The sequence below is a fragment of the Varroa destructor genome, unplaced genomic scaffold (genome assembly GCF_002443255.2).
Source record: "Varroa destructor unplaced genomic scaffold, Vdes_3.0 BEIS01000001.1, whole genome shotgun sequence".
NCBI classification, from domain to species: domain Eukaryota; kingdom Metazoa; phylum Arthropoda; class Arachnida; order Mesostigmata; family Varroidae; genus Varroa; species Varroa destructor.
In genome coordinates, this window is record NW_019211454.1 from 33927691 (window position 1) to 33942378 (window position 14688).

At 42.9% G+C, this 14688-nt stretch overlaps 1 protein-coding gene and 1 long non-coding RNA gene across 2 annotated transcripts in view; one reads left to right on the plus strand and one right to left on the minus strand.

Annotated features, from left to right (window-relative positions):
* Positions 1-10540, plus strand: part of LOC111255317 (uncharacterized) — a 40703-nt gene extending 30163 nt beyond the window's left edge. The window contains exon 3 of the long non-coding RNA XR_002675425.2: positions 9291-10540. This is a non-coding gene — a long non-coding RNA (uncharacterized LOC111255317). The remainder of the gene's footprint in view (positions 1-9290) is intronic.
* Positions 1-13586, minus strand: part of LOC111255315 (uncharacterized) — a 138409-nt gene extending 124823 nt beyond the window's left edge. Inside the window, exon 1 of the mRNA XM_022817161.2 lies at positions 12944-13586. The gene's annotated coding sequence lies outside the window, so the exon portion shown is untranslated. The remainder of the gene's footprint in view (positions 1-12943) is intronic.
* Positions 13587-14688: the final 1102 nt, after the last annotated feature.

Sequence of the window (14688 nt, forward strand, 5' to 3'; positions counted from 1 at the left end):
CAAACGCACGACACGGAAAAACTGCCTGTTCGTCCAGGAAGTTCTGTGTGGTTAAGATTTAACCTTGGGTGTGATCTTGGGCTCCAAGGATTTACTGTGTCTGCCTATAGCTAATCGACCCGCCTGGTTCGAGTCTGTTTATCTGTACGTCTGTGTATTTGTATTTGTACGTGGATAATAGAGTGTCTGTGTGTGGTCCGGGGAGTCGTAAGGCGACAAACTCGCTAAGTTGTCTAGATAGAAGTTTTATTTAACCAGATCCAATCAAGGCGATATTTTGGACGGATTCGTACTGCATTCGTTTGACTAAAGTCGCCGCATCTGCAAACATAGCTTGTGGCTTGTTGGAACAAGACGTCTGGCGTGGTAACTTATCAGTCCAGATCTGGCAGTCGTGCTTGACCACTTCCGAAGCCAGTCGACTATGAAATCGAAAGCCGCCCATAATCGAGAAGTCCAACGACTCCGCACTGCCTCCGCTTTGCTGACTGCTTTTTTGTGCTGCAGCTGGGCTACGATTGCGATGTCGATGAGCTTACAGATGATGCGGAACAAGAAAAAGTCCACGGATGGTAAACGAAAATAAAATAACGGCGAGTGATATAAGACCCATTTCGAGTAACTTCAGAATGAAGACTGACGATCCTGCAAGTTGCAACTTTTATAAAACACCTTCAGCAATATGTTGCTTTTTATCTATTAAAAGTTCCGTGGGTTTACTACAGTTTGTTAGCATAATGCTTATATGCTTTAATCGGTAGGTGTTCGTTTTTCTTATAAAGATATGACGAATGTTCTTAGTGTTAGAACCTTACCTAATCCGAACTATCCACTGAAGACGCAGGGCTAACACACGCACAGAAACTCACGTTTCTTTTGTATTCCGAAAGCACTAAAATAACCTCGGCACCTTTAACCCACCCTATATAAACTAAGCACCGCCGGAAAAGTGAATTGTGCTTGCTGATATCTTCTCATTTGTTGAGGATATTCGAAAAGATCTCTTTCTGTATCTTCATAGATTAACAAAAGATGGAGAGGTTGTAGGCAGATTCCTTGTTCTTCACGACAATAACCGAGAATAATTGGAAGCACATCAAGAGAAAGAATCTTCATATGACCACTAAGTTTGTAATCTGTGGATCTTATTATCTGTGAAAATATACATAGATATGGACCAGATGTATACACAGAGGTACATTGTGTAGTGGTACATTGATTAGTAGCGATAATAATAATATATGTTGTTAGTAGTATCAGATATCTAGCAGGAATTGTAGCGTAAAGTAGAGTAACAGTTGCAGTAAAACTGGTAAAGAAGAATAGACAGTCGACTATTGATTTTTGCTCAACGATCGCCTCACGAGCCGCGTGAACGCGACACTTTATACATACTTCTTGAGCATAGAAGGAATGCTATAATCAAATATCTGCTGTTTCTTATCGCCGTCAATTAGTAGTTATTTCAGGAATACGAGAACATATAATCCAAGACATGCCCGACACCCACTCTAAAAAAGCACAGTGTATTAATCTTGCATAGCGTCATGCCGTCCGGCGCTGCCGTCTGCCGTTGAGTGGCTGAAGTTGTCGAGGAAGCTTTTTTTTAGCTTGATTTGTCGTCGAAGTCGATAAGCCGTTAACCAGCTGACAGGCAATTCATATCTTTGTCGTTGTAGTTGTCAATTTCATACCTCCGTTGTTATTGATGATGTTGCTTCTAACGCAAGCGTTAGTAGAATTTTTCTTAAAACATTTTTCCGTATGCTAGCGTTCGCTGCCGCTGTTATAGTCGCCAGGCAGATGCCTTCGCCTGTCCTCCTTCGCAGCGACATACCCAATTTTTAACTGTAGTTAGTTGGCTGCTGCCTCGGCAGTGTTGGCGGGAAACATTTAAAAATTTCTACTCCTTTGACTGCCCGAGGTGAAAAAACGCCAAAGCGTTTTTTAGTAGCGAGTGCTGTGGGCAATGTAATGCGAAGTGATGCCTATTCAAGGCTCGGATACTCCGAAAATGCAAACTTACACATACAAATAAAGAGTGAATTGGAGGAAATCTGATTGTCCTGAATTCTTTTAAGTTATTCCTGAACATCATGGAACGCTCTTTAAGTTTCAGCTAGTTAGCCAGCCGGCTAGCCCAGCTTAGCCCGGAGTCCACCAATAAATGCTTGCTTATGGAAGAAGATCGACTTTCCTCCGCTGCCATGGTTTATGGCCGACGATCCCCTGTTTGATTATACGGCGACATTTGAGGGAAGAAAAGATATTGGATCAATAACATGAAGCTAATGGCAAGCGACACAAGAAGCGTTTCGTCTTCTCAGGTCCTAGTTAGTCCTTCTCCCGTTTTTCTGACAAGGTGATCCTGCTGGGGCATCACCGCACTCACACTAGCCAGTCTCGACGCTGTGGTGGCGATAAGTGTAGCAACAGGGGAACGGCAGCAAATTCGGGATTATCGGCAAAGATCTCTTGATGCTTCTGGATGGGTAGACTCAACAATAAGAGAAAGTGAACAAAATAACGCAGAGAAAATTGAAATTGCCCAGCAGCGTTTGAAATCTAGGAAGAACTTAGCGCAAAAGATGCAAAATTAGTCACCTTCTAGGCTGTGGCGGTCCGGAAAGAGTCGACTTAGCAGTGGGTGGCCGGCATCAAAACTGGCTACACAAGTGGGCATATGTCGACGTCGACAGCGACGGCGGCAAGACTCGTCACTGTTGCCGTGCAGAAGTGCGTTAAATTTGCCAGGACCCTGCCAGCGAAGACGATCTGTGAAGTAGCACCGTTAAAAGCAGGAGCACTAGAATTCACTATGATAGGAGTTGGTCCTCGATACGTGTCGCTCCTGTACATAAATCTCTCTTTTGGCTTTTTCTCGCTGATGCTTTGGCCAGCGTGCTGCGTGCAAGATAGCTTACTGCTTAACCCGTGGTGGTCCAAAAAAATGCCCGTTTCGTTCATTGCGTCGCATCTATCCGTACAAAAAAGGAAAAAAAAAGGTGAGAAAACTGCGTTGTCGAACTCTCCGCATCGCCGCTGAGATGCGGCCAACTTAATGGAACTGATCCTTCGATTAAGTTTATCGTTATCCCGCTAATAGTTCGTTCGCAGCAGAGTGGCGACAGTGATCACGAATGCTTTTATATCTGGGACACCGCAGGAGCGGCATCAGTCGACTCCACCAACGGATATTGACTTCGACTTCGATATTCACAGCTGTATCGTCGTCGTCGTCGTCGTACTGCTAGCAGTCGTTGCAAGGATAAGTGTTGCAGCACTAGCCCCCGGCGATTTCGGCCGGGCAGGTGTGCATGCATGCAAACACCCTCTTCGTGCAACTGGTATGTTGACCTTAGTCGTCTTTAGTAGCGTTCCTTACCATTGTAACACGGGCAACTTCTACCTTACTTACTCTTTAAGGTCGGTAAAACTAATATATATATATATATCATTGTCAATAGAGTTGCGTCGCTTTCCGCTATTGCCAGTGCAACATCATGAAAAGGGTAGTCGTCAGCAGAGTTGGGCAGGCTGTTGCCAATATTATAGCCACAAGAGCAACAAATGGCTGCCAGATGTTGCAACTCAAGGTGTACGCGGTTGTTGCCTTTGTGCAGAAGCTTATCCAACATCGTCTTCAAGATAGCGTTTTTTTACATCAGGACCAATATGAGGCAAGGAGCAATGGCCAGCAGGCCTCATTGTGGGAACCGGTAGCCAATAAATAAGCGCACGATTTTGCCGTTACAATCCTTCTAGCAGTTATTTTAGGCGGATGACACAAGCAACACGTACTCCCTTAGATGGTCTATAGTGGCGGAACATCTTGTAACATGCGCATTCAGCAATTCCGATAGGACGTACCTATGCCAAATTCACTTCATCGAAAATAATTGTTACATAAACAAACCGGAATCATTAAGCGTACGTTATTAGCTGTTCGTCGCGCTGTGTGATCCGACAGCTTCATGACAAATTGAAGCTTTGCTACTCATAGTCGGCATCAGCTTTATCAAACGTGGCACGACTCGAAACACTGATGATGGCAAGGCTGAGCACCCGTCGCCATAAGTGGGTTACTTAGACGTGCGTCCATCATTAAAACATGTTCTACCATGTGCCGTAACACAATCAAATAGGAGCGCTGATAATGATTACTCGTTTTCCCATACCCTCACCGCTAAGTGACGAAGCGTTTTACGTTGCGGCGTAAGGTACAACATTGCGGTGGTAGGCAATGACACGGCAACGTGATGTTTTACTAAACAGTCCTATATTGTAGCCCCTAGATGTTATTAACGATAGCTATTGATTACTGCGCTGGCGGTCGTGCCGATTTGATTCGTTGCAGTTTGGTCCCTGCGAGTGATATGGCATGAGACGGAGATAAAGTGCACATAATACATACGTGTCTATCTATTTTTGAAAAAGTGCAACATTAATGGAATCGTAGCAGCTCGTAATACTGTCGTCGTCACGATAGCGAACGTTGTTGAGCCTAAAACGAACGAAAATTCCGCCGGCCAAACTTCACTCTCATACATGCGTAGACACAGAGGCCAAGATAACATTCAACCGACACAGAGATGATTACGGAGCTACCAGTCGTAGATTCCTGACGCCGATCATTTCCCGCTAGCATGACCACTACTGCTCTGCCAGTGCTATTATTACTTTCATCATTAACGACATAATACTATTTACTACGGCGATGATCAAGTGTAGTACCGTTAGTATTATGATGTAATAGCTATAGCAGTGATATGATAATGGCATAGTAAAAATGGCTGTCAATGACATTTTTTTGCATCGTTCTTGTTATTGACTATTGGTTACATTGTGACGTCTGCCCCAGGTCATAGTCTAGCAGCGGCTGTGAAGTCCATCACGTGTTTACCAACGATAACAAAATCCTTTGAAGTTTACATTCTTTCGCCAGTTAACTAGCTACTAGACATTTCTAACACAGTGTAGAGAGAAGCAATAGTAATAATGAGCCGTTATTTAATTCTGTATATTCTGTCGCATGTAAGACGGTCGTATGAGATGGCTCGATGTCACCCGTTAGTAAGTTTCAACTTTGCTGTTTAAGTTTTCTTTACGCGACTTTATCTCGCGCATACTGCATAACCGGGGCATCATCTGAGCGTAACCACCTTATTTCGATATCTGCTTAGCAATAATTAACTTGTTTCGCCAACAACAGAATCGATGTCATCTTTCAAACAAAGGCAAAAAAAGAGGCAGACGCCTACCATTGCGCAGTACAGTAGCAGCAGGATTAGGTAACGTCGACAGGAACACGGGCGCGTCCCTTCATGCTTGCGTTGTCGTCCTTTCTTAGTAAACAGTCGATAGATGAATGCGTGAGCGAACAAATGGACGACAAGGGCTTAATAACCCGCTGCTATCAGGCCGTTTATCTGTCTATGCTTTCGAGTGTATCTTTGCATTTGTGCTTCGAGGGCATACCTGTGCGTGTGTTCTCCATTGGCGGCGCGCGGTGGTAGCGGTAGTCACGCTTGCAACAGAAACAAGCATTGACATAAACGAAGATGGCGACAACTACAACGATCATAATAACGAACATCTACGCCTGTTTATGCCACTTAGTACCCTTTTGAATAAAGGTCACCATATAGACGTAACAGCGTGGCGTTGCGTGGTCGACAAAAAATGAAGATGGATCCCACAAAGTCATCTAAAGGCTCTCGTCCGTTATCGGACGTACGTTGTCCAGCCGAACGATACACGAGAACAACGATGACAATGCACACGACGGCCGATCCACGGAAAATCTTCACCACTTTAGCAACAGCGTTCCTTCCCTATTCGTTGCAACTCCACACCGACTTCATCACCCCCGCCCCTCTAACCCTCGGCCACAACCATCGCCAGGCGATTGTTAAGCCGTTTCGTCCTTCGTCCCGTCGGCGATCTTGACACAGAAAAAGCAGAAAATTCCTTTACCGCACTACTGGTTTGATATTCATAATAGATACTAGTACGCACGTTTCGCGACTACCGTAAAAAATAATTGCTGTCTACCAAAGCGAGGAGCAGTGAAGGCATAATTAAGACGATTAAAAAAAAAACATATCGCTTAGAACAATCGTCGCCAAAATAGCACCTTATTTGAAAGGAAGGTGTACATCATTGTAACAAGACGGATCAAAATACTGACATGTAAAATATACAGCCTTTGCTAACAGATTGTCGTTATGAGTTTAAAGATATATGATTACTACTATGTATATGTCACATGTCGAAGCTGACAGAAAGGTGCCGCCATTGCTCTGATGGATGTTGTGAATAGAATGGAACCTTGACGTCTCCTGATGTGTTCCTGCATGCAGGGTGACTTAGAATCCATCATATAAATTGTTTTCCAATAGAGCCCGCTAGACCGATCGTCATAGACTGTGGAGCAGGAAGTGGACTCAACTTTCAAATGTATTTCACTATGCCAACTTTGAAGTCATTATAATGAGTGTCGTAACATCTACTATACCTAAATGAATGCGGCTTTCATTGGAACGTATACCGTACACGTCAGTGCCTGACGAATTCTGAATGATGCATTAGATCATATATCGGCATCAGTGACTTCCATATTTTTGAGCACTTCGGTAAGACTAGAAAAGAACCATTAACATTGATATGTCACGATTATATTAGTGCCTCTTAGAAGCGATGTTGCCATCCGCTCACTGCGGACTGCCATCGGCGAGAACTGCCGGTGGCGTAAGATCAAGGCTGGCTCTATAACTAGGCTACAGATCGTAACAGGATGTGCAATCAGCCGAACTTGTAAGTTAAGCCTGCCGGCCTCAAATACTTCCACCATAGACTTACTATATGCCACCTGTGGAAGCAGTACAACAACGCGAAGTAATTATCCAGATGTGCCAGAACAGAATGCTCTTTTTACATAAATGATCAGTGAACACATAACCATGAATTATAGCACGTTCTCTTCCGCTAGGAATAATATGGATAGACGCAGCGTTGAAGTCGATACTTCGGTACCTGCTATTTCCGATTTTCCGCTGCTTCAGCACATTCTGGCGGTGCATTTTATGTATTAATAAGGGCAACACGGTTAGTCGAGTTTACCCAAAATATGCGCACAACCAGTAAAGCTAGAGTTACTACATCGAACGTTCAAACATTAAATTGGCATTTTCGATGTCGCTGAATGGCTGCACTTCTTATGTCCATCCATCTGTATCTATGGTATTCCATGCTCGCTTGGGTGAAAAATGCCATCAAGTTCGTTTTAGCGGTTGAAGGATCGATTCGAATAACAAAACCCAAAACCTAGCCAGAGGCGCAATCGCCAACCTAAACGCTGACGTGCGTTTAACCCCCATTTTGGGACTGGCACAGAACCTTAAAGTAGTTAAGCCGTATATATTGAGAATTTAGATTCATCGTTTCGGCAAATTAACTGATTTGAAGAGCATCGTCGTACGCATTGGCTCTCTGACAATCTAACTGTGTCACATTGTCTCAGTCAAATTTTCTCTGGGGTACGATGTTACTATTTGTACAAGCCTTTCATTGTAGTCATCATTCTTACACGACGCTTCCGCAATAGGCGGTCATCAAAATGGCGTTGTATTCCCTTCCGGCATTGACTAAGCTAACAACGCTGCGCCCCTTCAAATAAATTGTCTAACATTTACTTCTAATTTGATTGTTTGACGGCCTAATTGTAAATGTTTCACGTTATCCTATTATTCTGAGTTCTTGAATTGACCAAATCCCAGCCGTTGTCAAAAAGAAAGTTGGAGATACGACAGAAGTATCGACTGTATAGACCACACTTGCCCCTCCTATTATTATTATTATGTTACATTGTTCGTAGCAATTCGAGAACTTCCTTCAAAGACAACATTACATTGAGATAGGTAGAAAATATCATTGGATGCACAGCATGAAGCCGAATATATATTGCAGACATACGGACGTACCAATGTACTCTGTCATTTTCTCGAACTTATTTTTTAAAACTAAGTTACATTGTGTCTAGCGTGTCCATAACCGATTGACCAATTCATTTATTAAGCATTAATTCAATGTGGATAATTGATCCTAAACAGCCGTTCATATTAAAAGGTTGTCATTTTCTAAATGAAATGTTTTTTTTTTTTTTTTTATATATATCAGATGACTTCGAATTTTCAATGATGTATGTAAAGGCATCTAAGGTCATTTCGCTTTTTATTTTTGCTTGTAAATGTGTGACCTTTTTGCCTTTTTCGTTATAGTATGTGCTGATAAATAAAACGATCTGTGATGTAATGTCTTGCAACGCTGACCGGACAACGTTAGAAGAGCTGCACGTACCCTGTAGTTTTTCTCAGTAGATGCTTTACGTCATTTCAGTGTGATCTAATTTGTATTCAGCTTAATAGGACTACTCTCGCAGCACAATCGAATTTGACTGTCGTCTTTAGGCATTCCCTAAAGAAACGTCGGCATGACAGAGGTATGGTACCGTCAATCTACATGTTGTTTAGATATGTGAATGTATAAAAAAGAAACGAAGATTCGTGTCCAAAGGCATAGGCTAGTAGTGATAGTCATTTGGCCTGTTTATCAGAGGTCTGCTTAGTCCATGTAACGTATCTGTAACAAAATGATGACTAGCCGTACAGACAGATCGGCCTGTTCTCGTGACGAACAGAACGGATGCCAGAATAACGTCAAGGAGAGATTATGGGGAAAACCCATTGCGAACGTTTCCGAATCTGGGATGGTTGCGAGCAAACAACTAACGAAAACGCAATGCACAGAGAGCTTCAGAACTACTTTCAGCGGATCTTACTGGTCCTGAACAAAGCCGCCCCCTACGATGGCACGGTGGTTTTTCCCAGACCTGCTAACATTAGATGGAACTAGTCGTTATGGAAACAACACTTTCATGTTGGGATTAGCCGCGCATCAGTAAACCGAAGCGTTTGAATCTCGTTCACCTGAGAAAATTTTTCTAGAGCTAAACCCTTTCTCCTTCCTTAAATTTAAACAGGTACCTTAATTAGCCTACGTAATTGTCTTACAATGGCCAAATTGGATAGTATATGTATATTCTATATGATTAAACGTATTTGGTAGTACACTACTTTGACGTACGTTCCAAACTCTTTACCACGTTTTCGTTCTTATTGTATATACGGAACACTTTCAGATTTTCTAGGGAGAAGTTTGAAAGCTTCCTTTTGAAGAACACTAATATGACCGGTCACATGACTTTGGTCGGATTTTGTCGCTAATTTCAGGGACACGTTGTAGTCTAGGTTTGAACCCGGGCATAGAGACACGGCTCATTTCGTGCCGGTAGCCGGCCGTCTGCCTGCCTCCCTAACGGCGGCACCAGACGTACAACTATAAACACAGGACTTTATCACTAAACCTATTGTTATCTCGCTTTGTCTGGACCTAGTAATGTGCGTATTTGTGAATTATTATCGAGACACTAATAACAATTATGTTTCATTCATAAGTATGATTCAATGTATTTTTGGACTGCTTCTGCTCATATTCTAAATCACGCCAGGTGGGAAATAAACCAGTTTTATGTATAAACGACTATTTATTGAAGAACATCGGAAAGTATGTTTGTACAAAAATTAACTAATCGACCAAAGTGCACCATTTCTTTGGACAACAAAAACAAGAACGACTTTCAGCGCTGCGACAACAGTATCGACTGGCGTCGATAACGTTTTCGCGTTGGGCTTTCTCTGACACGGACGAGTTACGACGATTTCGACGGTGGGTGGTGCATCAACGGTGAATCGTTGCCGCTTTGACCTTGTCCAACTGACGCGCTATTGTCAAAATGAATGTTCATGTTTATTTGCTTGGCAGTTTGGCTGCTCGTCCATCATTAAATCACTCTAGTGTAATACAGCTATATAAAGGAGCCTGCATATACACAGCTGCCAATCCACCCCTCAAGAAAATTGGCATATTTTTCGGTCAAAAAAAAAGAGCCGATCCACAGTCGCCCTTGTTGGAACGGCAGCTGTAGCGCACTCTGCTTGTACCAGTATACCGATACCTCGTTTTCCCTCTCGATGCTTTACAAACACACAGATTCTGCTATAGCCAGCTGCTGTTGCACCAGCGCGGTAGTGTACATGGGTTATACGCGTCAGTAAACGGGGATGGTCCTCGCTCCGTATGGTCCCACCGCTGTAAAACGGATCCGTCTTCGGCGAGGTGGCGGATGAAGATAGGTAGATGCCGATAGAGTGTCGCGGCCACCGGATGAAGGGCATGGCCCCATTAAAGTGAACGAAACAGGCATACATACATACACAGAGTTTATATTTTAATATTAAGCTGCTAACACATTCAGGTGCCGTATGTAAATTGGAAGAAGACGCTGTTGCATAGCGATTTGGGCTGTGTGGATAAATATTCTGTTCTTTCCATTGTATTCAATTCGTATCGAGATTACTACGCGCCTCATGAAGTTTGTTCCTATGGTAACTGATTTTACGTTGCGGAGATCCGCATGGCTATGGGAGGGGGGGTGGGGTAAGCGTTTTGTCTAATATGTGATATTGGTTGAGCAGATGAGCTATTCCGATGAACAGTAATAACAGCTATAAGTGTCGACTGAAATAGTCAGACATCCAAATATTCAGACTGACTCTAACGAACGGATGAGACTAAAGTTGCAGGTCGTCGCCTACAGAAAAAGAACCATCTTTAAAAAATTGTAAATAAAATATTGCACGTATGTAAACTTATTGATTCTTGACTGGCAAGCTAGTTTTACGCTTGTGCCACTATTAAATATATATAAAAATAAAAGATATTAAATAATAATGCTAATAATAAGTTTCTACAGCTTTCATAGATGTGTAGAAAAAAGAATTAATTGTTTTGACGTTAACAAACTATTTATAGAGAATCAAATGGCTTCGACGTAGGCGCTCTTCTCTAGATCGCTGGCTCGGATCATTAGAAGTGTATACAATGACATAACAGCTACGTATGCAGGGGATATATATGTGTATATAGAGAGATATATAGGGATGCAAGCAACAACGTTTATATTGTTCATTAAAAAATAATATCGTATATGTGTTTGTATCTCAAGCTCACCGTCACGCTATAATCAGTCACTGAAACAACAAAGATAATCCTATACGTTTGACAAATGCCACCGTCATTGCTAGAACGAGTTGGCGGGCGTTGGGTTTGAAAGCCGTGGATTAACTATTCTGAATGAATTTTTTATAGCCACAAAACGTAATGATGAGAAAGTAACGTTATCGAGTGATAGTTTTTTTTTTTTTTTTCTATACGCCGCCTTGACTATAGATCGTAGCGCTACTTAGAACAACGACTAGCTTTCATTGTGATCCACCTCACCGGTATGCTTCATTTATATGAAGGTCTATTTTCATCTGAATTATCATCGTAATGTTGATATATCTTGTCTGTCCTAATAAGGCTTCTCATTTAGCACGTACCACCTATTATATTATGCTGCATGCCATAAATAAGCGTTTCCAGATCCCACTTAATTTGCTTATCACCTTTACGATAACATTTCAATCTAGCCTATCAAATGAGATGTATTACATCTATCCTGCAAACGTGTCTTCAGTGGACTCAATCGATCCGAACCAGTTGCTGTGAAGCTCTATTTTTAGATTGGATTCAATACATCGTCTGGCATCCTACCCAACTAGCAAGCGTACCAGTTGAAGTTGTAACTGATGCTACTATCACTTAAGTTTGAAGCTTGCTTCCCAGGGAAGCAGTACTCTATCTAGCTGTTCTGTTTAGATGTCATGAATCTCGAACGAGTGTGTGGTTCGTACAAACAACTTTGCAACGGGAAACCTTATCCCCGATAGCTTTCATTTTAAAGTATTTTCCATACGAAAAATGTTTACGGCAACATGGTTCGCGTCCGGAGCGAATTCGACTGGAAACAAACTAAGCAATAGGAGAAAATACGTGCGAAGCCACTGCGCCCAAATTAGCACATGCAAACGCCTGACGCGTCATGCGAGCAGCTTGCAAACGTTTGCTAGTTGACGCTACTGGATTACTGCTAGCGCCAGTAGGGTCTGCTAGCGCCCACATTCGTAGCGCGTTCCCGCCTACCTAATGTAGCAATGGCTAAATTTACACGAACAAACTGTGGACGTTTATCTATGCGAGCATTCAAATGCAGAAATAAACAATTCTAGAACCCCTCGGCTCATCGTCGGCAGAAACGTAAGGACATGTTGGAGAAAGGGGAGCCCGTTCGCCTAACGGTTGCGTCTGTTGCCCACAAAGATCTTCTTTTACTGAAGCTGAGGTATTTTCTTGCTCGTTCTCGCGTGTACTTCTCGTTCGATTTCATACATATATAGCGCTTTAAACTATAAATATCAGCGCGTCGATCGCAAGTAGATTGCACTTTTAGTAAGCTTCGCGATTATTCGTTCTGATATGAGAAACATGTCTTCTTTCGTACCGATTTCTTTTAGTAGCACGGAAAACAGATGTGGAAAAGGATCTATAAAAATTGCAACCGTTTTTATTAAGCAAATTATTTTGTATTTATATTGTTTTTACACTGACCTTAGCTCTTTTTTTTCTAGCTAGAGTCGGTCTAGCCAGTAGATGCTGTTACTTGATTCGGTTGTATCTGTCTTTGAACGGTAAACACATCGTTACGTCTAACGTGATTCTAAGTCTAAGTGAAGTGCGGCGGCCATGTATAAGTTGGCAACGTAAATGCGATCTGCATTAAGTTACTTGTTGTTATACAGTAGTGACTTGAAGTTAACGAGATATCCCATCAGGTGAATATTTTCAACCTTCTATGTATATGCGTTGAGCATTTTTGAATTTTCGCTGTTTATGGACATCTGTCAGCTAGACTCGGCTCAATTAGAAATGAAGTAATACTCACGATAAAACAGGGGCATATACGATATGCAGGCAGCTTCAGCTGGCACACGAAGCACAGATTGCTAATGCCGCTTCCTTCGCTGTCTGAAGCAACCAATAATGAATGATAGCGGTGATGCACAGTGATCTTGCTATCTATCTTTTTTGCGCTGATGTCAAGTTAATAACCTCGTAGTTCTTCGATTTGACGCTTTATGAGATGTCGCGATTAACTAGTTTTGTATAACTTTATCCGATTCAATTGGCGTATTCACCAGCACGCGGCATTATAATAAAAAAACAATAGTAATAGTAGTAATTATTATTACTATTTTAGTAGCGAAAAGTCGTCACAGTTTAGAGTCACAATCGCCGAAGCACGAGCGAACGATGAATGCTTGCACAGCAGCTAAATAATGCATTAAAGGTAATGGAAACACGCACTGGCATACATGGAATTATATAGTACGGTCTAGTGATAGAGAAGGGCCGCGGACGCTAGCGTACCACAAACTCGCGGGTACGGAACTAAACGTAAACGTAGCTAATGCTGATAGACGACGAATAATTGTCTTTCACCAATGAACGCAACGTAGCATTGTGTTGTTTTCAGCTTTGACCTCACTTTGAAAATTTTTTGTCGATGGCTCGTCGTTCGATCTCTGACGAGTCGTCGGCACACGCACGGCTTAACGTCAAAGAATGCGGACTAATGGCTAAACACAAGCGACATTGTTAGATCGACGCCGTTAGATCGAACGTCTTCTCCATCTCCACATTTCTGTCTTCTTTTTTTCTCATCGGTAGTACCAAAACACTACATTGTGTGTTACGAGCACTCTGTTACGCTACCCTCTCTGGCCCCCCTCTCAGGCTTAGCAAGCCACTAGCTTGACGCCACAGCAGCACTCACTGATCGCTCATGGCTGAAGCGCTGTCATCGGGACCGGTTCGCCTGGGCCAGTGCGGCAGCCGTCGCAGACGACGATCAGCAAATCCAAACAGACAACAGCGTACGCAACCAAATAATGCTATAACTGTGTACCTACAACAGCAACAATGGCTGTTACAGTACACGCCTCCTACTCACGTAAGTTGGGTATTGACGTCATTAACAGTTCGAAGGGTTTTGACATCGGCGTCTACAGCAGTAACGGGGTAAACGCCGTCTTATGCTATGCGCAAGAGCGGGGTGTTGTAATCTGCTCGGAGGAACAGAGCAGGAACAGGTCGATGATTTCCCCAATTGCTGAGCACCGGCACTGCGAACCAGCGACATGGCAACGCTGAAGAGGAATCTCTAGTCTTGCGCTGCCGATGTCCAACGGTTTCACTTTTTCTTTCTTCCCAACTGCTTAATGATGTGGTACTGTCAAGTTTTAGTTAGTTGGTAGCAAAAGTGCCCGCAGACATGGGGCGGCGAAGGCGACAGCTATAACAGCAACGTCGAACGCAAAAGTGTTCTTTTTACCTTAGTCCTGCTCGCGGTTTAATGTTCAACGTTCGGCATTTGACGTTCGCCGCTTGCTTTCTTCGCCATTATACCATGGCAGATTTAGCCAAAAGCGGGCGTTTTTGCACGCTTAACAGCAAAACCTGTAGGCAGTATCCGATCGCATGACAATATGACTTAATATATGAGCAGCGCGATGATACCTGCTGCGTTTGTCGGCGTTGGAAAAACAAACAAAGGGAGAGAAAACGGAAAATGCCTAGAATTTCTTTGCAGAGTCTTCCGGTGTCATACGTATTGAGTAGTTGCCACGT